This window comes from Esox lucius, chromosome 17 (assembly GCF_011004845.1).
Source record: "Esox lucius isolate fEsoLuc1 chromosome 17, fEsoLuc1.pri, whole genome shotgun sequence".
Classification (NCBI taxonomy): domain Eukaryota; kingdom Metazoa; phylum Chordata; class Actinopteri; order Esociformes; family Esocidae; genus Esox; species Esox lucius.
The window spans coordinates 27,349,451-27,375,137 of NC_047585.1; the positions used below are offsets into that span (position 1 = coordinate 27,349,451).

Consider the following 25,687-nt stretch of genomic DNA (forward strand, 5'->3'; position numbering starts at 1 on the left):
TAAGAGAAGAATGAGACAGATAGAGAAAAAGAGAGATAGAAAATGTAGATGCATGAAAGTTTTGTTGTTAAATGGCCACTGTGGGGCCAATCTCAACGCACCCTGTTCTTTCTCTTGACCCCTGACCATGTATTGTGCTGAAGTTACCGGCTTTGTAAGGAAAGACAGCTGCGAGAAACAGAGGGGAGGGACATCTCTCTGACAGACAGATAGTGGGCCTAATGAATGGGGAGGGGGAGCTACACCCCATCACAACCCCACCTCCAAACAATGCAATTCCTCTTCATTAAACTTTGGAATGACACATAACTTTACAAGACTACAGACATGTTTGTCCTCGTATGATTCCTTATTTTCCCTATCCCTGAACTAACCTAACTCAAACCCTAATCTTATTAACCTCGAAGATCTCACCTTAACTCAACCCTAATGCCTAACCCTGAACTTAACCCCTAATACTTGAACCTATAACTAACCTCAAAGCCTGAAATATACTTTTTCCTTGTGAAACTGGCAGAACAACGTTGTATAGACCACACTTTCAGATTTGACTATCCACATGTACACCAGCTTGGCTCGCTCTTACACCCCCCCCCCCCCCCACACACACACACACACTCACACACACACCCCACACCCCACACCCCACACACACACACACACACACACCCCACCCCACACACACACACACAGTAGACAGGTGGATGATGGTAATGTAATTAGTGTCCTACACATTTAACAAGGGTTGTTGGGAGTTTCTGTACTGTGTTCTGTGTTGCTGAGCAGGCACTATTCAGAATCTTAGCAACATTTCAAATCACCGACTCTAAATAGCTGTGCAGATCTCAAGAAGACATCAGCGGTTATTTAGGGTGAATGTCGGTGGATGACGAGGAGGATTATTTCGATCACACGCGCAAGTCGACAATACATTACCAACAGATGAGTCTAGCAATGGGGAAATCACATCGACAATATATTCCAATGTATTTGTCTAGGAAAGAGAAACAGCACATCAACATTAACCCCCAGGTCCAGGGGAACATGACTGGGGCCAGACAGCTGAACATGACCTGGGAAGGGTTAACAAACCCTAGTGAATGAATCCCACCATGTCGCATAGTTAACGCTCGACAGAACCGTCGGAATAAATGTCACTTTCTTTCAGCTAAAAGCAGCTAGGGATGTAACTATCCACCAGGAAAGCAGAAGAGTAGAGAGAAACATTTACAGAGAAACATAGAGATAATGTAAAGAGATAGACCCTCTGATTGTGGTTTTTAGATTGATATATTCCTGGTAGGCAGGTAGGTAAGGGTTATGAATGCTTAACTACTCTACAGAGAGACAAGCCCTCCAACAAGCCCCCTTTCTCCCACTCACTCGTTCAACTCCAATCCCCTCCCCTCCCCTCTCTTCCCCCTCTCTCTTCTCACCATCCAGCCTCTCTCCTCTCAACCTCATCTCCCTCCATCTTTTAGCCTGCTAATCCCTTGACTGGCTCTTAATGAAAGGGTGGATGTGCCGAGGCTGGATTGCAGATGGATAAAAGTTGGTGATTAAGATGGTTGGACTCAGAGTGCAGGCAGGGAGGCTTCCAACACAGAGTTTATGTTGTATTAATCCTGTACAGTCCAACTGGGTTCAGCTCCTCCCCCCCCAGGTTGGGTGAGGGTGATAATGGTCTCGTGAAAAACCAGAGCATGAAGGGGAAAAATAGGCCAGAGGGAGAAGGACGTAACTGTGTGCAGGGTGCTGTGTGTGTGTGTGCGTGCGTGCGTGCGTGTGCACGTGTGAGTGGGGTGAGAGAGTTTAAGGGTTAAAGAGCTGAGGAGGGAGGCGTGTTGACTCTGACCCTGGTGACCCTCACCCTTCCCAGTCCCTATTCTGCAGAGGTGACAGAAAGAAGACCCGGAGAGGACAAGCAGATGGGCTTTTTTTTTTTTTACTAGAGGAGAGTCATGAAGAGAGCTGAATGCTGTGAGGAAGAGAAGGACAGGGATGAGTTAAAGGCTGGAGATAGACAGACAAAGGGAACAGAGAGAAAGACTGGAGACGGAAGAGGAGGATTGGGTTTTGTTTTTCAGTCTGTCCTCGCTCTGCACTGGTCTGAGATGAGACCACCCACTGAGAGGTCAGTTTTCTGGGGTCATCCGGGGTCAGGGATGGGAATGGCCTAAAAGGTCCTTGGTGGTCAGTTAGGTACATCACATCATCCACTTGTGTCCCTGCAACTTGTGCTGCTACATAATGTTTGTGTCCACCCGGTCCAATATACCTTGTTTGCGCAGTGTTAGATCATGTTGAAGAGATATTTGAAAATGAACCTGTAATCCTGATTTAAATGCTGATGGACATCCCACGCTCGACTTGGCTTGGGGGAAATATATTGCTTTGTTTTTACAAGGATTAAAATAATCCTTGATGTGTGTGTGTGTGTGTGTGTGTGTGTGTGGATGTGTGTGCACGCACTCTAATGCTAGGTCCTCTGAATGTCAGACATAATGAAACATACATACAGAGGGTCAACACAGACCAGGTTGATCTGACCAGATGGGGGGACAGAAAGATATAGTCTAAGAGAGTAAGAGTAAAGAGAAAGTGTGAGACAGAGAGAAAGAATGAGCGAGAGAGAATGAGTGAGAATGAAAGAGAGAGTAAGACAGATAGTGTGAAAGAGTAAGAGACAGAGAAAAAGAGAAAGAGAGAGGCAGAGAGAGAATGTATAGAACCCATTGACCTGTGATTGTTATTAGGTCTGGGGTCCATTTACCAAGAATTGTCAGAACAGGATGAACACCAAATTGAGATTGCACACAGAATGAAAAATGCAGAGTACAAAGCAAAAAAACGAATAATGTATGCATAGCTGAATTCGGACCCAACAAATATTTTTGGTCCTCTGGCAAGAATTAAAAAAAAATAATTAAAGAAAACCAGAGGAAAACTGGAATGCTACCTTAAACTAAACAGAGTGTACAAAGGGGAAGAATACCTTACCAATGTGACTGACCACAAATCAGAGAAAACAACTTGAATATGTACAGCCTTGAGCACAGTCTCAGTGATCATGGCCTTGCTAGCAAAAGAGACCTCCACTATAGGGAACCTGGTGATTGAGTGAGAAAAACTGATCAACCCTTCCAAACCTCCTGCCAAATATATGACCGCATTTGAGGCATGTATTTCCCTCATATCGTGCAGACTCACAAATATTCTGAAATCAAATTCAACCCTGCTGAATTTCTGCGTCTGTCTTGTGAAATACCTCAGTGTGCAGTCACTGCGGACGGGTTTGTGACCCGGGTAAAAAGGGTAACCCCTGGAGCACTAGCACTGTGAACCTGACCAGTATTCATCTAATTATTGGTTTTCCTTTGTCATACTTTATCAATACGATGATGCTGTATTGTTTGTGTGTGTGTGTGTGTGTGTGTGTGTGTGCGTGTGTGTTATATCCATTTGAAACAGTAATTTCTGTATTTTTTGTGACAAATATTTTGTGAATGTTTATGTGGTCCCCTTTATACGCACAGTTTTCGTCATATTTTTGTTGGTATGCACATTTTATACAGCCGAAGGGTGGAATTCTGGTGGGAGGGGTTTACCCTGGTGAATAAGAGCCAACTTCATTACCATTAAAGGGAAAATCCACATAAAACACTATCTGGGCAGTTTTTAGTTATTTAATTATTATACATAAATATGCACCAAAGTGGTATTATTGACATTTCGTAATTGGAAAGGTTGTCACACTTACTCAATGCTATCTGGATGTATTTACTACACGGCACACATCTAATAACTTAACTCTCAAAATGCCTTTTGTGTAATTTCTACTTTGCATTTCTGATTGTTTTTATTTTGCTGGTTTTATTTATTTTATATAATTTTCCACTTGCTTTATGGCAATATGGCATGAACTTGAGAAAGACTGATCCTTATGTGACAAGGTGCAAACGAAGCGGTGAGTGGTTCAGAAGGTCCAGGGCCAACAGATGGAACAGGGCCATTGTGTTCAGAGGTTGTGTGAAATATTAGCTGACAACATCTGTCAGTTGTTGTTTATTTAATGATATGATACGTCTGAACCCAAGGCTCCAGCATGCTGGGAAACTACCCCACAACCTGAGGATTATCTACAATTATAAAGCTACATGCATTGCATGTACGTGCGCGCGCGCGTGTGTGTGTGTGTGTGTGTTGTTGGGAGGGATGAAGCTGTATTAAGCAGCTGATCAGAGCTCAGTCTCCAAATCGTTGCATTAACACAGTAATCCTGACAGAGGAAAGAAACTCCCCATCCCCTGTCATGGACTACACTGAACCACATGTCACCTACTTACTCAATGTGCAATAACATGGCAATTCCCAACCAGACACACCCACACACCCACTATGGCAGGTGAAAAGGAACTTTAATAAGCTATTTAAATGACCCAACGTGTATATTACCGCGTATGCGACCGTGTATACGTGCATGCACTCATCTATACGCGTTCCTATACCCGTATACGCGACGCGTCCATATACACGTTCAGTCTACTGTGATAGACCACCTACCCAGGCCACTGAACGCAAGTGTGTAGATATTACGCGTGTAGATATTATTCTGTACAGCAGAGGGCGCAGTAGCCCGGGGATCTCTACTGTTTTATTATACTCAACATGGATTGAATAATAACCAGTGTAGAAAAATGAAAAAGAACATTTATAGGCTACACATTATAGGAGTAGCACTTTTCTGTGAAACCTGAAAGAGAGACGCAAAATTGAAATTAAAAAGATGAAAAACATATTAATGTCTGGGATTTGAATTCGTTGTCTGTGGTTTTAACTGGCCACCCAGTCTCGCTTGCATTAAAACATATACAGAGAAAGCAGCACAGCAAAGACAGTAATAAAATTAATTGTTAACTAAAAAATTATGAGCCTAAAAAATATTTTGCGGTTAGGGCTATATAACATTAAGCAACAACAAGCTTGATTGAACAATGGACATGAACTTTGGTTCAGGAAGGGAGGACGTAGCTACAGGCTATAGTCAACGGATGATGGTTTATGGCCACATTGATTAAATGTTCGAGAGTGAAAAGAATTATGACAATGTCACTAGCAAACCGAGGCAACAAAACCCAATGGTAACTAGCTATATTGCATGTAACCAAAGACCTCCAGTCAACATGCCTGGTGGTTTTCGCTAGATGAATGACTACCTTCACTCACCTGTAGAAAAATGAACCCATTCTTCATCTCTTCGTCGGAGGTGTTTAACAACTTCCTGTTCGTAGAGATCCCAGGCTACTGCGCCCTCTGCTGTATAGAATAATATCTACACGCGTATACACGTGCGTTCAGTTGTCTGGGTAGATGACTGAACGTGTATACGGAGGCGTCGCGTATACCGGTATAGGAACGCGTGTACATGGGTGAATACACGTATACACGGTTGCATACTCGTATAGACGTATACACGGTTGCATACTCGTATAGACGTATACACGGTTGCATACTCGTATAGACGTATACACGGTTGCATACTCGTATAGACGTATACACGGTTGCATACTCGTATAGACGTATACACGGTTGCATACTCGTATAGACGTATACACGGTTGCATACTCGTATAGACGTATACACGGTTGCATACGTGGTGGTATACACGTTGGGTCATTTAAATAGCTTATTAAAGCCCCATACACACCCAGACACACACATACACACCCAGACACACACATACACCGAGAAAGACATACAGACACAAACACACACACTGAGAAAGATACACACACAAATACACACACACACCAAGACAGACACATGCACTTACAAACACAGACACACTGAGAAAGACAAACACACACGCAGATGCACCAAGACAGATAGACACACACACACCAAGACAGACACACGCACTTAGACACACACACACACACACAGACGCACTAAGACAGACAGACACACACACACACACACAGACGCACCAAGACAGATAGACACACACACACCAAGACAGACACACGCATTTACACACACACACACACACACACAGCGAGAAAGACAGACACACACACACACAGACGCACCAAGACAGATAGACACACACACACACAGACGCACTAAGACAGACAGACACACACACACACACACAGACGCACCAAGACAGATAGACACACACACACCAAGACAGACACACGCATTTACACACACAGACACACTGAGAAAGACAAACACACACGCAGATGCACCAAGACAGATAGACACACACACACCAAGACAGACACACGCACTTAGACACACACACACACACACAGACGCACTAAGACAGACAGACACACACACACACAGACGCACTAAGACAGATAGACACACACACACACACCGAGATAGACACACACATAGACACATCGAGACCAACACACACAGACACACTGAGACCAAAACACATACAGTACACAGATACACCAAGACAGATACAGTACTAGAGAATATAGTACAAGAGAATACAGTGGTACATTATACAGTACTACAGAATATCATACCATTGAAATTAGTGGTGCTCTGTTGGGTTATGGGATCTATTCCCACAGGGGCCTGTATAGAAGAAGTATGAAAATGTATTCATATACATTATAATATATATATATACAAGAATAGATACAAGAATAGAGCCACAGTGCCCCCTAGTGTGACAATGCAGTCCTACAGTCCTATTTATGCATGGACTAGAGAAGAGGCTGTTTTTTTTGTCTGGCCACTAGGTGGCCACAGTCGGCTAAAATTGATGGTGTTACTGGTGAGGTGAAACTGATATTTGTAACCCTTGGATGGCATCATATTCACTTCAATGTCATAACTCAGGTTGATGATGAAATTAGGACAACTGCACAGATAACATTATTGGAATATATAATAATGATTTATTAAACACCTATAATGTTACGTGTATTGGATGGCAGGACATGAGGAATGCACCTTTCTTTTGTCTGTTAAATTATTACGATAATAAAAAAAACACATTGATCATCCAGACAGCAGGACAAAATATGGAAGAATAATGCAGAGTGATACAAAGATTCATGTTAACAACCACTTTTAAAGTTGATCTCCTGTGACCACGAGTAGTGAAAACAGTGGATGCAGGGAGAGAGGGGACAGAGGGACAAATCTCATCCGTTAGAAACAAGACCACCACCGTACTGTAGTGGGGGAACAGACAAACCATCTGCATGTAGGTGCAGTGGGGGAGTGACTTTCTCGTATGGAATAATTTGGTTAATGAAGCTAGCTAGGGAATCAGTTCTATGAGAAATCTACGTAGAGACCTGTGCTATCATGAAAATAATATATTATTAATTACTGTGGTTGGACATGAAAAAGGTCGATGAAAAAAATCACACCAAATACATCTTCAAAGAAAAATGTGAAAGAGAACAAAGGGAGAGGGCGTTACAGCAGCCTAAGCTGCAGGATGCTGGTATGTTGATATCAATGTGTGGCTTGTGGATACATATGAAAGACATGTGTTAAGGCACAAATATAGATCAGAGTCGAGGAGAGCTAAGACGTCCTTCACTGAGTTGCCCAATTTTATATCAACCACTGCACTTGTAAACGTTTTAGAGAGAGGCCGCGGGAAAGCAAGCTGTGTGGGGTAGAATGGATGCCTGGGAGAGGAAGGACAGGGATAAGTAGTGAGTGTGTGCCCCTGTAACTCAATACTAATGCTCTTATACAAGGAAATGTGCTTACTGTTGCAGTTTCTTGCCCTTCCTTACTGTCCCCTAACCCTCCATCAATGGTGGCCAGAGGGACCTTTGTGTTTGCCTGCGTGTCTGTCTGTGTGTTCTATCCATTTGAAACAGTCATTTCTGTATTTTTTGTGAAAAGTAATTTGTGAATGTTTATATGGTTCCCTTTATATGCACACAGTTTTTGTCATATTTCTGACGGTATGCATATTTTATACAGCCGAAGGATGGAATTCTGGTGGGGTTTACCCTGGTAAATAAGATCCAACTTCACAACCATTAAAGGGGAAATCCACGTAAAACACTATTTGTGCTGTTTTTAGTTATTTAATTATTATGCATAAATATGCACCAAAGCGGAATAATTGACATTTCATAATGGGAAAGTTTCAATTATGTCATTGTTTGCTTGAGACTGTTATCTGATCTAAAACAAAGTCATGTTTTGTAGCAGTCATTGAGGCCTTAGTGTTTTGCTGATTGCACAGTCACACTAGTGGTGGGTGGGTCTGGTTATCCTTGGTCACTACAACTATTGGACTCAAAATGTTCCTATTGGCCACAACATTGCAGGATAGTCAGGTTGACTACATTTATCTGGCTTAGTAAAGACTACAGCTTAATGGGAGCCCTTTTCAGACTTGTGAAAGTCGGCTTTGGGACTAGTTTTTAAAGATCTGGGAGCTCACTAGGTAGCTTTTTATTTTCTGAGATCCCAAACAAATGACTGCTTCTCATGATTCAAAATGGATATGAAATTGAGGATATTGTGGTTTGGTCTTTATTCTCAGGAATATTGACATTTTAAAACCAAGCTTACACTATTTATCAAGAGACCTTTCAAAGACAGATATCTTTTTTATTACCTATAACCAGGAAACGCAGATGGCCGATTACTACCAGTGAAATTAGGAAAATCTTATTTTCGCAATGAGGAAATTCCAAATTTGTGGTTAGTTATTCTGTCTGTTGCACAATTCCTTTGTGTATGCCCATCTGGTTACCCTAATGGATTCATCTGGGTTAATGATGTCTTCACACATTTAATGTGTGGCCCTTTGGGTAATAAGACTATGAATATGGATCCAATTAGAGCCTCACACCCTTTTCACTGAGGATTCTTCATGGGACTCCAAAGGGTTCTACTTGGAACCAAAAATACTTCCTGCATAAACCAGAAAGGGTTCTCCTTGGAGAACAGCCAAAAAACCCTCTTGGAGATTTCAAGCACACATTGTTTTTAATATTAAGGAGTAGCTGGAGGTCAGAGAAGGCATGTTGGGGGTTATTAAAATAAAATAAGCTGATTGTATTGGCTTTGTTGCTGACAAGCCTTTTAGATACATTTAGGAAACTTTCAGATAGCGGGATTTGACTTAGTAGGCTTGTTATTCAAGAGATTTTACAAGGAGAGAGAGACAGAGCGAGAGAGTGAGAGAGAGAGAGCATCTGCGCATATGTGTGTGTGATTTATTTACGTACTATAGCCGAATGCATGTGTGAGTTCAAAGGTCAGAAAAAAGTTTGCAGAGGACGGCTGTCTGGCTGGCCTGAACACATGGATAGAAGTGTACATGTTCCTGCTCAGTATTCACACCATGAGGCCCTGTCAAGCCTAACAGGGCCGACGAATGACGGCTTTAACTACTTCCATCAATATCTTCTAGATAATGCTGGAATGCACAGTACATGAAGTAATGCAGCAGTGTATACAGCTGAACTCCCACAGGCAACTAAATAACTAATTATAGTTACATCCATCCACACGTGTCAAATCTCAGTCTCATTTTGAGACACACGCTAATCCTAGTCTTGGAGTAAAAAGCTCTGTCTCCCGAGCTATTATGAGATGTAATAAATAATACAGAGGTATTCAATACTGGGTTATCTAATGCCAGTCCATCCATGTCTTTTCACTGGCAGGGTGAAACACATTGGAGATGCCTTCTAAGAATGTCATTTAGCACATCAGAATTAGATTGACATTTACACGACATTGCACCATGCGTCAATCTCACTGCCTCCCTGCCCGCCCCCCTCCTCCCCCTCCCTCCCCCCTCCCCCTCCGTCCCCCTCACCTCTCTTATATGACACCCTGCAAGCACATTTCATGACATCTGATCTAAACTTCCTGTACAACTACTGTTGGTGCAGTAGCAGGAGTTAACTTGTCAGGGATCAAGAGCCTGGTGTTGGCCTCTATATCAGTGTATCAATCGAATATCAAACAGCAGGTGGTCGTGTTACGTTCCAGCAGCTCTACCCTTCAGATAAATGCACCTAACTAGGGCTCAAACAGAGTGCAAAAAAGGAATTGAGCAAATGATGAGCAGATCAAATTGTGAATGTGTGTCTTGAAGCTACGTGTCCCTGGTCTTCTTCAGTCTGATGTAGTGGCAATTACCTGGGGAAGTTGGTAAACCTAGGTGACAAGTTTCCCGAGGAGAAATGAAGGTCAAAACAGATCGATGGAACTGTAGTAATCCCTTGCATACAGAGATTTCTGTAAATATAATTCTTAAATCGTTGCACTATTTGCCTGTGCAGACTTTCAGAGTGGTGAACCCCTCCCTATTTTAACCTCTCTGGGATGCTCTTTTAATACCCAATCATGTTACTGACCTTTTGCCAATTAACCTAATTAGTTGTAAGACATTCCACCAACTTTCCTAGTCTTTTGTTGCCCCTATCCCAGCTTTTTTGAAACGTGTTGCTGGCATCAAATTCAAATTGGGCATATATTTTCCAAGAAACAATAACATTTCTCAGATTCAACATTTGATATGTTGTCTTAGTACTATTTTCTATTGAATATAGAGTTTAAATGATTCGCACATTTTTGCGTTCTGTTTTTCTTTATTTTACACAAGGCCCCTACCATTTAGAAAACAGGGTTAAAAAAAGATTTTAATGAATTACACTGACAAAGATCTGTGTAAAGCCCAGTTATGATGAAGTCCCGATGGAGCAATGGCCATTAATTCCATCTAATGTGGTGCTGACACAGGAGATAGTTGGGAAGGCCGAACCTAGCATGTGAGTTGATCTCTGAGTCAAACAAAACAAACACTCCTCTCTCTGTTATGCTTTCATCTGCCAATCGTCTTTACCTCAGCCCCCACCCCCACGCCCCCGGCTGCTCCAACCCCCCCCCACACAGTTGTCCTCACATATTATGTTGCCTGTCTTAAGAGGCAGAATTAGCTGCTGGAATCTTGTGCATTTGTTCCATTCTCTCTCCGGGGTGGAGAAGCAACGAGGGGTTGAGGGAGAGAGAGTCGAAAGCGTCCAGTAACAGAAAAGAAGCCGTGAGGGTAAAAAAGTGGAGGTGAAACAGTAATAGAGAAGAGGGAAATAAAATGTGAGCGAGTACTTTACAGAGAGAGACAGCTGGAGAGAAATCGAGTGTGACGTTAAGACTGTGACACAGAGAGTGAAAGAGAGAGCATGAAGGATCTTGTAGTTTGATCTCTCCTCTACCGCGGGCATGTGCTTGTGTACACTGTACGTCTCTCCCACATATCTCTTAGTCACATTCTCTCACCCTGGGTTTATTCGCTTGGCTCTCTGTAGTATTTCGATTCACGTGTTCCCCTAAAGTAACATGTGATTCTAACGGATCTGCTTGTATTCACCTGTTCTCTGTCAACCCGTTGTGCACCAGAGGACATATATTGCCCCTTCATTCACACTGGTTTGTTTAGAAAAAAATTGTTTTCAAAAAGCTGTACGCTTTTGAAGTACTGGAGAAGAGGAGCTGCCAATGTGGGGCTCAGGTAAGGAGTCTTCAATGTTGTAAATCATTAATTTGTGAAAGGCTTGGATACATTGTATTCAATATGTCACAATGCATGACCATTTGTTTACCATAACATTGCCATCATTTACAGTTGACAAACAATTAGGACACATTCTAGTGTTACAATACATTTACAACATCTTAATGAAGTTTTATGCAAAACAAATATGTCCCCTAAAATGTTTGTCAAATCCAATCTCAAGCAAGCAGTTTAAAATACTTAAATGACCACAGCCTTGGTTAAGCTACAAATAATTTTAAACAAGGTAATGTTTATGAATATTGTAGTAAGATTGCCGTAATGTTTGTTGTTCTGACTATATCCTGAAGTAACTTCAATCCTACATTCACCACAATATTGGCATGGCATTAGTTAAAACTACATTCACCACAATATTGGCATGGCATTAGTTAAAACTACATTTACCACAATAATTACTCTAAGCAAGGTGCTGTTTGTATTACAGGAAGATGGTCCAAACAACAGCAAATGTGACAGTATGGACATGTGAATATCAGTTCATTTGAAATTATTTACAGTGGCTATAGGGTCACAATCATAGGTACAAGTTTATATAATAAAGATATAAGAGTGAACAATTTCTGTGAACAGGGTGCCTGATATCTGCAACAGGGCTTTCCTCAGGCAGAAGATGCTCTGTGATCTGATGCAGTAGTGTGTGTCTGGGTCCGTGGGTGTCTGGGCCCGTGTGTGTCTGGGTCCGTGTGTGTCTGGGTCCGTGTGTGTCTGGGTCCGTGTGTGTCTGGGTCCGAGTGTGTCTGGGTCCGTGTGTGTCTGGGTCCGTGGGTGTCTGGGTCCGTGGGTGTCTGGGCCCGTGTGTGTCTGGGTCCGTGTGTGTCTGGGTCCGTGTGTGTCTGGGTCCGTGGGTGTCTGGGTCCGAGTGTGTCTGGGTCCGTGTGTGTCTGGGTCCGTGGGTGTCTGGGTCCGTGGGTGTCTGGGCCCGTGTGTGTCTGGGTCCGTGTGTGTCTGGGTCCGTGTGTGTCTGGGTCCGTGTGTGTCTGGGTCCGTGTGTGTCTGGGTCCGAGTGTGTCTGGGTCCGTGTGTGTCTGGGTCCGTGTGTGTCTGGGTCCGTGTGTGTCTGGGTCCGAGTGTGTCTGGGTCCGTGTGTGTCTGGGTCCGTGTGTGTCTGGGTCCGTGTGTGTGAATGCAGGTGTGCCACGGAGTCTGTCCACGCCTGTGTGTGCGTGACTTCCGAAATGTAGATATTTGATGTTACATATCCGAGCCCTTATGACTGACTCCCATTGTGCTGGCCGGCCGTGTGCAGTGTCTCTGGCAGGCTCCACATTCACCAGCACAATGAGAAAGGGACACAGGCAAAGAGAAGGAGGAGGAGAAGGATAAGAGGGAACCCACTGTTTCAGATAGACCTCCTTGTAGTCCAAAGAGAAACATATCCTTAACAGACAGACCAAAGTTAGGCAAGCCTTCATAATAACAACAGTGTAAAAATACGCAGGCCGAAAACATGTAATTGTGTATTGAAACCATGAAAGGTAGCTCCCCCAGGTCTGAGGTCTGGTGTTTGGGGGGTATTTTAATGGAAACCCCAATCTTCTGTGTTATAAATAGTCCTTTTTAACAGAATGGTTCTTCAATCTGAATATTGGTGCATGTTTTTAGAGTTTTCTGAAAACTATTTTTGGGATTTCTGTGCATAAGAGGCAGCATAAAAACAAGAAGAGTCTCTTATAAAATCACATGGTCAAATGCTGACCATTCATAGCCTAAACATGAATTGCCGACAAGAGGCCATGGACACAGTTTTTGTGGGATTGTACTTTTATATTCACTTTTTAGACAAATTAGAATCAGGAGGTAAAGAGTAAAAGACAGCAGGATTTAAACCCTCTACTTTGGGTTTAATTTTGCCCAAAAAAATTACGAATTATCATATATAGTATTCTGCTCAAAATCTTTTGAGAACAACTTAAGATTAACAAAATGTATTCAATTAATTCCTTTCACTTCCTATCTTGTCAGGTTAATTGCATTATTGGTTCATATCATGATTTTCCACAGGGCTGTAAGCAGTGGCGTTTCTAGAAAACTTTACATGGGGTGGGAGGAGGGTGGCGAGTTGAAATTCAAGGTTTGCATATCATTCTGTCATCATGTCATCTTCTTCCGCTTATCCGGGGCCGGGTCGCGGGGGCAGCAGTCTAAGCAGGGATGCCCAGACTTCCCTCTCCCCAGACACTTCCTCTAGCTCTTCCGGGGGGACACCGAGGCGTTCCCAGGCCAGCCGGGAGACATAGTCCCTCCAGCGAGTCCTAGGTCTTCCCCGGGGTCTCCTCCCGGTGGGACGGGACCGGAACACCTTCCCAGGAAGGCGTTCCGGAGGCATCCGAAACAGATGCCCAAGCCACCTCAGCTGACCCCTCTCGATGTGGAGGAGCAGCGGCTCTACTCTGAGCTCCTCCCGGGTGACCGAGCTTCTCACCCTATCTCTAAGGGATCGCCCGGCCACCCTGCGGAGAAAGCTCATTTCGGCCGCCTGTATCCGGGATCTTGTCCTTTCGGTCATGACCCAAAGCTCATGACCATAGGTGAGAGTAGGAACGTAGATTGACTGGTAAATCGAGAGCTTCGCCTTGCGGCTCAGCTCTTTCTTCACCACGACAGACCGATACATCGACTGCATTACTGCAGAAGCTGCACCGATCCGTCTGTCAATCTCCCGTTCCATCCTTCCCTCACTCGTGAACAAGACCCCTAGATACTTAAACTCCTCCACTTGAGGCAGGCACTCTCCACCAACCTGAAGCGGGCAAGCCACCCTTTTCCGACTGAGGACCATGGCCTCGGATTTGGAGGTACTGATTTTCATCCCCACCGCTTCACACTCGGCTGCAAACCGTCCCAGCGCATGCTGAAGGTCCTGGTTAGAAGGGGCCAACACGACAACATCATCTGCAAAAAGCAGAGACGAAATTGTGTGGTCCCCAAACCTGACACCCTCCGGCCCCTGGCTGCGCCTAGAAATTCTGTCCATAAAAATTACGAACAGAACCGGTGACAAAGGGCACCCCTGCCGGAGTCCAACATGCACTGGGAACAAGTCTGACTTACTGCCGGCAATGCGGACCAAGCTCCTGCTTCGGTTGTACAGGGACCTGACAGCCCTTAGCAAAGGACCCAGGACCCCATATTCCCCAAGCACCCTCCACAAGATGCCGCAAGGGACACAGTCGAATGCCTTCTCCAAATCCACAAAACACATGTGGATTGGTTGGGCAAACTCCCATGAACCCTCCAACACCCCGTAGAGGGTATAGAGCTGGTCCAGTGTTCCACGGCCCGGACGAAAACCACACTGTTCCTCCTGAATCCGAGGTTCTACTATCGGCCGTATTCTCCTCTCCAGTACCCTGGCATAGACTTTCCCGGGGAGGCTGAGAAGTGTGATCCCCCTATAGTTGGAACACACCCTCCGGTCCCCCTTCTTAAAAAGAGGGACCACCACACCGGTCTGCCATCCCAGAGGCACTGTCCCCGACCGCCACGCGATGTTGCACAGGCGTGTCAACCAAGACAGCCCCACAACATCCAGAGACTTGAGGTACTCAGGGCGGATCTCATCCACCCCCGGTGCCTTGCCACCGAGGAGTTTCTTGACCACCTCAGTGACTTCAGCCCGGGTGATGGACGAGTCCACCTCTGAGCCCTCATCCTCTGCTTCCTCAATGGAAGAAGTGACAGCGGGATTGAGGAGATCCTCGAAGTATTCCTTCCACCGCCCGACGACATCCTCAGTTGAGGTCAACAGCTGCCCACCTCTACTGTAAACAGCGTTGGTAGGGCACTGTTTCCCTCTCCTGAGGCGCCGGATGGTTTGCCAGAATCTCTTCGAGGCCAGCCGATAGTCCTTCTCCATGGCCTCACCGAACTCCTCCCAGGCCCGAGTTTTTGCCTCCACAACCACCCGGGCTGCAGCCCGCTTGGCCTGTCGGTACCCGTCAGCTGCGTCAGGAGTCCCACAAGCCAACCAGGCCTGATAGGACTCCTTCTTCAGCTTGACGGCATCCCTTACTTCCGGTGTCCACCACCGGGTTCGGGGATTGCCGCCTCGACAGGCACCGGAGACCTTACGGCCACAGCTCCGAGCGGCCGCTTCGACAATGGCGGTGGAGAACATGGTCCACTCGGACTCAATATCTCCAACCTCCCTCGGGATCCAGTCGAAGCTCTGCCGGAGGTGGGAGTTAAAGATCTCTCTGACAGGAGACTCGGCCAGACGTTCCCAGCAGACCCTTACAGTTCGCTTGGGCCTGCCGAGTCTGTCCAGCTTTCTCCCCCGCCATCGGATCCAACTCACCACCAGGTGGTGATCAGTTGACAGCTCCGCCCCTCTCTTCACCCGAGTGTCCAAGACATACGGCCGCAGGTCAGATGAGACGACAACAAAGTCGATCATCGACCTGCGGCCTAGGGTGTCCTGGTGCCACGTGCACTGATGGACACCCTTATGCTTGAACATGGTGTTCGTTATGGACAAACTGTGACTAGCACAGAAGTCCAATAACTGAACACCACTCGGGTTCAGATCAGGGGGGCCGTTCCTCCCAATCACGCCCCTCCAGGTGTCACTGTCGTTGCCCACGTGGGCGTTGAAGTCCCCCAGTAGAACAATAGAGTCCCCAGTCGGAGCACTTTCCAGCACCCCTCCCAGAGACTCCAAGAAGGTCGGGTACTCTGCACTGCCGTTCGGCCCGTAGGCACAAACAACAGTGAGAGACCTATCCCCGACCCGTAGGCGCAGGGAAACGACCCTCTCGTTCACCGGGGTAAACTCCAACACATGGCGGCAGAGCTGGGGAGCTATAAGCAAACCCACACCAGCCCGCCGCCTCTCACCATGGGCAACTCCAGAGTGGTGAAGAGTCCATCCTCTCTCAAGGAGTGTGGTTCCAGAGCCCAAGCCGTGCGTAGAGGTGATCCCGACTACCTCTAATCGGAACCTCTCAACCTCACGCACTAGCTCAGGCTCCTTCCCCGCCAGCGAGGTGACATTCCACGTCCCTAGAGCTAGTTTCTGTGTCCAGAGATCGGGTTGTCTAGGCCCCTGCCTTCGACTGCCGCCCGATCCTCTTCGCACCGGCCCCTTATGGTCCCTCCTGTGGGTGGTGAGCCCACGGGAGGGCGGCCCCACGTCACCCGTTCGGGCTGAGCCCGGCCGGGCCCCATGGGGGAAGGCCCGGCCACCAGGCGCTCGCATACGAGCCCCAACCCCGGGCCTGGCTCCAGGGTGGGGCCCCGGCTGCGCCATACCGGGCGACGTCACGGTACTCATTATGTTGTTCTTCATTAAGGGGGGTTTGAACCGCTCTTAGTCTGACCCGTCGCCTAAGACCTGTTTGCCTTGGGAGACCCTACCAGGGGCATATAGCCCCAGACAACATAGCTCCTAGGGTCACTCGGGTACTCAAACCCCTCCACCACGTTAAGGTGGCAGTTCTTGGAGGGGGCATATCATTCTATTGTTGGTAATGTCCACTTTATTTATACAAATCCAACTACTGTAAATCGACAGTGTAATGTCTTGCTAATATCATGTCCTACACTTTGATGTGATTATGTGCTCAAAATTTGGTACGAGTCTTTCGAGTGTTTAAAATCTCAATGAGTGTTGGGAGTTCCCTAAATATTATACAGGTGTGCTCATAAGTTTGCATACTTGCAGATCTCAAACGTGCGGTTCATGCACTAGGGATGCGCCGATACTGGGCTCATGTACTTGTACTCGTACTCATAGAAATATGCCAAAACCACGGGACGATACCACGTCATGGAAACATTAAGTGAAACTGGATGGTTGTGTCGCCTCTGGACGAAGTATAGAATATATAACTCAGATTGGTAGAGCGGGAAGACGGATGTCAGCAATGACACAAGTAGAGTGCAAACTCTGCTAAATTGTCAGGAGAAACGGAAAAAAACTAATTTAACACAAGCACTTTGATCAAACATCGTTAGACACAACACAGCCCAGAGTTAAAAGATTGTGCTAAGTCAAGCAGCGAAGAACAACAACAACAGCTAACTCCAACACTGGAGAAGCTAAATAAAATGTCCAGAGACAGCCCGCCAGCAGAACAAAAAGAAAGAGCAGAGCATAAAAAGATTCAATGAATTGCGCACAGTTAACTGTCGTACGAGCATCAGAGCAGAGCATCAACTTCCTGCACGTTCAGAGTATCAAACTAGCTAGTGAGGCCAGAGAAAAGTAACTGGCTGTGTCTGTATGCGCACGTTTGTGATGACCTGTCAGTGTCTGTCACATTCATTTAAAGGTAGCCATCATCTGAGCGACAACTCAAGGTAAGAAGCTATAGTTAACTTTCACAACTCTATAGCCACAGTGGATTAGCGTCATACAGGCAACGTTAGACATTCGGCAGAAGCAATAAGACCTCCAGTTTTCGTAATTTGCCTTCCAAATTAAAGTCTGGTTTTTGTGTTTTGCCTTCAAAATAAAAGCCTGCGATGGATTGTGTGAATTGTTTATATTTTCAAAGGAAAAATTATATGGGGTAAAATATAAATTTAACAAATTACTATTTAAATAATACATTATATAAGGTTAATAATATTATAAGGAGGAGCACATTCAGATATGGGTAGATCTTAAGTAAGTTAACGTAGAGAACCTTTCAAATATAAAGAAAATCCGATTTTTTATATTATTGTTGTTAATTGCTTTTGCTCATTAGGTTTGGAGAGGGATTGTGTTATAAATCTGGGAGTCGATTTAAGAAAAGTTTTAAAGAATGATTACTTGAGTGGGAGTAATAAGGTTAGTAGGGAATGATGTAAAATAAGTATTGTCAAATAATGTTAAGTTGAGACTGGAGAGAGACTGGTGTAAAGAGATGACGTTATTGCAATAAAACATTTAATTGTCCATAGCAAGCTATATCAACATTGTTCAATGCCCATTTGCTAGCTAGCCATCAGGACAAGCATTACATGGCGTTGGTGGCAAGCTTCTTCTTCTGCAAATTAGCTAGCTTGCGGACTTTACCAATAATATTGACAATTGCATTACATTAGTAAACGATATTAGACATATCTAAATTATAATAAATGGCTGCTGCTAATGCAAGATTATAAAATTACATTTTGTATTGTATATTTAGTAAACGTGCAGCAGTACCTTCTTTCATTACTGCTAGGCTACTCTAGTGCGATCCTGACTGCTCTGTTGCATAGAGCACCATGTCCCGATGCCCAGTGTTTTCACTGGAAGGGAGGTGTATCAGCACGTTGACAGGAGCAGGCGGACTCTGGGACTTAAGAGGCACTTATCCCTAGGCTAAGGTGCATTGTGAAACACGCCCATTGAGTGATATTTTGGATGTTTAATCATGTACATTCAATTGTCCAGCAAATTTAGGTTAAACAGAAAATAGTCTAACCAACTAGGACCAAAGCTAAATACAAATTTCCTTCAACAAGCTTGCTAGTTAGCTAATTAGCTAGCTACTATAGTTACATTTATTTTAGTGGGTCAGACAATTTTTTTAGTAATGAATGATGCAGCATCTTGTTCTGCCCCGAGTCAGTGCAATTTCATGCCAGCTCAGCTGCAGAATTTTATATTTATATATTACAGTAGTTATGGCACTTTTTTCTGCTCATGCATTTTCATATTGACTTCAAATAGACTACTGGTGTGGATCAATAAAGAGACAAATGTGAACATGAGGAGTTTGCTAATTAGCATTCATAATCCTCAAAGAAATTGTTTATTGACTACAAAATCAACATTTTGCAATCGCCATCTCAGTCTCCAGATTTGATGTAATTGAAAGCCAATGGTTTTATCATACAAATGACTCCAAGGTTCAGCGACATTATCCTAGCAAGGGGAGGGCACAAAGTACCTTGCACAAAGTACTGAAAATGAGTGCAAATAATTATGTATACTCATTATATATCCAATATATTCCACATGTAGCTAGGAAAATAAAAATATAGCTTATCTGTGATGTATATTTTATGCAGAATATTTGCTAATCTTTTTGGCCAGTCATTTTGCAGGTATAAATAGCATTGGTCATTTTTTGTTTAGCAAACTGAGTCCATCTGTAACATGCCAAACTTTCTTTGGTGTTTGTAACTTCAACATTTCAAGAGAAGTAGGAAATCCAGTAGGGGGGTGCTTCATTTCTGCAAATATTGTTGTGGTATAAAAAATACACGTAGTATCAAAACATTTGAAACAATGTTTTTTTTTATGCAGTGATGCTAAAGCCAGTCTACATATTTAAAGGGTTCCTGGGGGTGGGTTTTTACCTGTATAACAAGACAGTGCATCCAATGACTTAGTAACTCAGTTGATGTCCGAAACTCAATCTGTTCTTACAACAAAATTATGAAAGCAGCTTTCCTTGAAGCTAGGACAGTAAAGTTCTTGCCGATTTTCAGAAAACATCTGAACCCAAAGTCCACATTTTAGTCATTAGCAGGCGCTCTTGTCAAGAACAATTATGGTTAAGTGTCAAATGGTGCCTAAGTGGTATCAATAAGCAACATATTCATGGCAACAATGAAAAAAATGAACTGACTCCAGTTCAAAAGTCTGCATACCCTTATTTCTTATTTCTTTGTATTGCCCCCTTTAGCATCAATGAGTGTGCAGTCTTTTGTAATATTTGTATATGAGGCCCCAAATTCTTGCAGGTGGTATAGCTGCCTATTCGACATGACAAAATGCCTCCAGGTCATGCAAAGTCTTTGGTCGTCTTGCATGAACTGCACGTTTGAGATCTCCCCAGAGTGGCTCGATGATATTAAGGTCAGGAGACTGTGATGGCCACTCCAGTACCTTCACCTTTTTCTGCTGTAACCACTGGAGGGTCAACTTGAACTTGTGGTTAGGGTCATTGTCGTGCTGGTAAGTCCAAGAGTCTGATAATATTTTCTGATAACATACTGCATTTATCTTGCTATAAATTTTCACAAGATTCCACGTGCCTTTAGAGCTCACACATCAGTGAGGTGTTATCGGGCATTTTGTAACCAGGCTTTTTTGTGGCATTTGTGCAGTAAAGGCTTCTTTCTGGCAACTCGACCATGCACCAAAATTTTTTCAAGTATCATCGTATTGTGCTTCTTGAAACAACACCATCTTTTTCCAGAGCAGTCTGTATTTCTCCTGAGGTTACTTGTGGGTTTTTCTTTGTATCTCAAATAATTCTTCTGGCAGTTTTGTCTGAAATCTTTCTTGGTCTACCTGACCTTGGCTTGGAATCAAGAGAGCCCTGAATTTTCCACTTTTTAATAAGTGATTTAACTGGACTGGCTGGCATTTGCCAGGCTTTGGTTATCTTTTCACATCCTTTTCATCTTTATAAAGTTCCATAACCTTGTTACGCAGGTCTTTTGACAGTTATTTTCTGCCCCCCATGGCCCAGTATTTAGTTTGCTCAGTGCATCCATGTGAGAGCTTAAAAAACGAATTGACTATTTATACACAGACACTAATTGCAATTTCAAAAAGCCACAGGTGTGGGAAATGTCCCCTTAATTGCCATTTTCACCTGCGTGTGTCACCTTGTGTGTCTGTTTTTTTTTTGCTCAGGGACATTTGGGAGATTTCTGTTAACATTATGATTAAAAAAGGAGCCAAACAACTGTGTGATAATAAATGGCTTCATTTGATCACTATACTTAAATAAAATACCGTTTTTTTTTGCATGATCAGTCGTATCATGCAAAAGATAGAATTTTGCCTCATGAGCTTCAAGTCTTTATAGCCGGGTATCAGATGTATGGCCAAGCATTTCAATTAAATATACTATGTGTCCTACTATGTGTCACTTACTAAGTGTAAACCACTGGGAATGTGAATCTCTGGATTGATTTCATTTGTACAGTATAGTGCTGAAGGACAGGTTAACCAGTATGTCCATTGTTTGGTAGCAGACCAAGCCCCTCCCATGAGGCACTGTGTGGATATGTCATGTACAAATTATGTTCTGTGCTGTTATTTACTGTGTGTGGACAGTGAGCAGATATGTTTAGCCATCTGTGTCTGTATTTACATACAGTGACTTCAGGTCTTCACCACATGTCTCTCTGACTCTTATTATAACCCAGGAAATGGGTTGGGGGCGCCATGGCAACAAAAAGGGCTTGACACGAGTCTAAACATACCACAGGAGGTATCATGGAATGTTTAAATTTGTCCTGTTCCTTACACACACGTGTTTAGAGCTAACCCTTGGACAATGAACTCTACAGCTAACCATTCGTTATTGCTCGCCTGTGAAATGATTATGCAATGATGTGGTGTGAAGAACTCACTTTTTTTGGTCCCCTCAAAGAAAAAGGTTATTTCTGGCTTAGGGATTTAGGATCAACTTTACAATTAGGGCTTTTGTTAAAATTTTGGCTAGGGATTATTGGTTAGGTTTAAGGTTGCTGCTGAGTTAGGGTTAGGTTAAGGTTTAGTGTTAATGTTGTCAGGGGTATGTTCAGAGTTTTAGAGGTTTAGGACTAGGGCTTAGGGAAATAACTTTTTGTTTCCAAACAAAGATAGAAATTCTTGTGTGTGTGTGTGTGTGGCACCATACTTGAGTTATGCTGATTACTGGGTGGGATAACCCCAAGACAATTATGGAACTTGTAGTGGCTCAGACAGACTAGTGTTCATAGTTCAAAGGAATCGCTAACTTTGACTTTCATTAGTCTACTTCAGTCTGGCTCACATTGGTTCACATTGGCTCTAATTGGTTCACATTGGTTCTGTCATGGCATAAGTGCTAGTTACTGTGAAAGGTCTTTAGTTGACAGATAATGTCTTGACTAAGGTTTGCTATGGTTCTTTTGAATGTAGTGTTAACGATCAGGGTTAAAATTAGATCTTAACAAGCTTGACAACGTGGTTATGGTTTTTACCACATCAACTGCAAAGAGGAATAAGGTTAGATTGGAGTGACGGTATAAGGAGAGTAGAGACAGTACAACTGGAGAGAGGAATAAAGTAATAGGGGAGTGATGGTACAAGGAGAGTAGAGGCAGTAAAACTGGAGAGAGGAATAAAGTAATAGGGGAGAGAGGAATAAAGTAATAGGGGAGTGACGGTACAAGGAGTGTAGAGGCAGTAAAACTGGAAAGAGGAATAAAGTAATAGGGGAGTGATGGTATAAGGAGAGTAGAGGCAGTAAAACTGGAGAGAGGAATAAAGTAATAGGGGAGTGACGGTACAAGGAGAGTAGAGGCAGTAAAACTGGAAAGAGGAATAAAGTAATAGGGGACTGACGGTACAAGGAGAGTAGAGGAAGTAGAAGCTGACACTACGTAGGTGACCATATTAATTACAGGGGCCATCAATTACATAGTACAGTATGTTTTAAGGTTTACTAAGGAATTCTTTACTAGAGAGCTCTACATTATATGAAATAAAAGACATATGTTTAAACTTTCAGGCTCTGTATTTCAAGACATCAGAACCGTATATTTTATTATCCATTTATTCCTTTACCAATAAACTCCTTGACTTCACCTCTTCTCCCCATTCTGTTCATGAAACTTATTTGATACCACATAAACACCCACAGAGACAGACAGGCACACACTTAGACACACAAACACAGCACCCTGTCCCTGCTTGATGTGTCATTTGAGCCTAGAGTTCTGGTTTCAGGCTCTCCTGGTGACATCCATTAAGGTTGTGCAGTGTCTGCCCTGTGCCCAGAGACAGCCCCATTAGCACCTGGGCCATTGGCCACAACAACAGACCTACCTGCATTATTAAGACTGAATCTACTAATGAGGAAACATAGAGCCCCAATACACACACGCACACACACACTCCGACACAAACTCACACACTCACACAAACACACACACACACACACACACACACACTAACCAATCCTACACTATAAATAGAGACCCTGTCCCTTTGCATGACTACAAAAACAAATTTCACTGGTGCTTTTTGGGGAGGTCTGACTGAAGGATGGTCCCCTCTAAACCAGAGTAGCTGCCGGGGCGTGCTATCTTTGGGTACGATTAAATCAACATGTTGCATGCGCCTGTATTAAAGTGCTTATGAAGGCCACACATTGTGGTCTGGATTTCCCATTAGCAAAGGGTCATTATAGAGAGAAAATCGTTTTTGTGATTTTCCCATTTGTGTGTTCTACCAACACCTCTGTGTAACCACACTGTTCACATCTTCCTGCCATGACACTCTGTTGTCCCTCCTTCCACCTTATTCCTTTCAGTTATCATTCATGTCAATCTGCATGCCCAGCCTCCCCCCATCTACAGTCTTTCAAGCTGTCACTCCACATCTCATCTCCCTACCTCATTTTCCAGTGGTCTGTCCACACAGATCTACTGTATGTACACTCAGCATGACTACCTGTCTTGTCAGCAGATATACATTCATATGAACAGTCTAATACCAACAGTACACACTAATATCAACAGTCTAATACCAACAGTACATACTAATATCAACAGTCTAATATCAACAGTACACACTAATATCAACAGTCTAATACCAACAGTACACACTAATATCAACAGTCTATTATCAACAGTACACACTAATATGAACAGTCTAATACCAACAGTACACACTAATATGAACAGTCTAATATCAACAGTACACACTAATATGAACAGTCTAATACCAACAGTAAATACTAATATCAACAGTCTAATATCAACAGTACACACTAATATCAACAGTCTAATACCAACAGTAAATACTAATATCAACAGTCTAATACCAACAGTACACACTAATATCAACAGTCTAATACCAACAGTACACACTAATATGAACAGTCTAATACCAACAGTACACACTAATATCAACAGTCTAATACCAACAGTAAATACTAATATCAACAGTCTAATACCAACAGTACACACTAATATCAACAGTCTAATACCAACAGTAAATACTAATATCAACAGTCTAATACCAACAGTACACACTAATATGAACAGTCTAATACCAACAGTACACACTAATATCAATAGTCTAATACCAACAGTAAATACTAATATCAACAGTCTAATATCAACAGTACACACTAATATCAACAGTCTAATACCAACGGTACACACTAATATGAACAGTCTAATACCAACAGTACACACTAATATCAACAGTCTAATATCAACAGTACACACTAATATGAACAGTCTAATACCAACAGTACACACTAATATGAACAGTCTAATATCAACAGTACACACTAATATCAACAGTCTAATACCAACAGTACACACTAATATGAACAGTCTAATACCAACAGTACACACTAATATCAACAGTCTAATACCAACAGTACATACTAATATCAACAGTCTAATATCAACAGTACACACTAATATCAACAGTCTAATACCAACAGTACACACTAATATGAACAGTCTAATACCAACAGTACACACTAATATCAACAGTCTAATACCAACAGTACATACTAATATCAACAGTCTAATACCAACAGTAAATATTAATATCAACAGTCTAATACCAATGGTACACACTAATATGAACAGTCTATTATCAACAGTACACACTAATATGAACAGTCTAATACCAACAGTACACACTAATATGAACAGTCTAATATCAACAGTACACACTAATATCAACAGTCTAATACCAACAGTACACACTAATATGAACAGTCTAATACCAACAGTACACACTAATATCAACAGTCTAATACCAACAGTACATACTAATATCAACAGTCTAATACCAACAGTAAATTTTAATATCAACAGTCTAATACCAACGGTACACACTAATATCAACAGTCTAATACCAACGGTACACACTAATATCAACAGTCAAATACCAACGGTACACACTAATATCAACAGTCTAATACCAACAGTAGACACTAATATGAACAGTCTAATATCAACAGTACACACTAATATGAACAGTCTAATACCAACAGTACACACTAATATCAACAGTCTAATACCAACAGTAAATACCAATATCAACAGTCTAATACCAACAATAAATATTAATATCAACAGTCTAATACCAACAGTACACACTAATATCAACAGTCTAATACCAACAGTAAATACTAATATCAACAGTACACCCCAATATCA

At 43.1% G+C, this 25,687-nt stretch overlaps 1 protein-coding gene across 1 annotated transcript in view; it reads left to right on the plus strand.

Annotated features, from left to right (window-relative positions):
• Positions 1–1,753: 1,753 nt before the first annotated feature.
• The window catches only part of LOC105017160 (zinc finger protein 385A), a 77,259-nt gene continuing 53,325 nt past the window's right edge, over positions 1,754–25,687 (plus strand). Inside the window, exon 1 of the mRNA XM_029113685.2 lies at positions 1,754–2,134. The gene's annotated coding sequence lies outside the window, so the exon portion shown is untranslated. The remainder of the gene's footprint in view (positions 2,135–25,687) is intronic.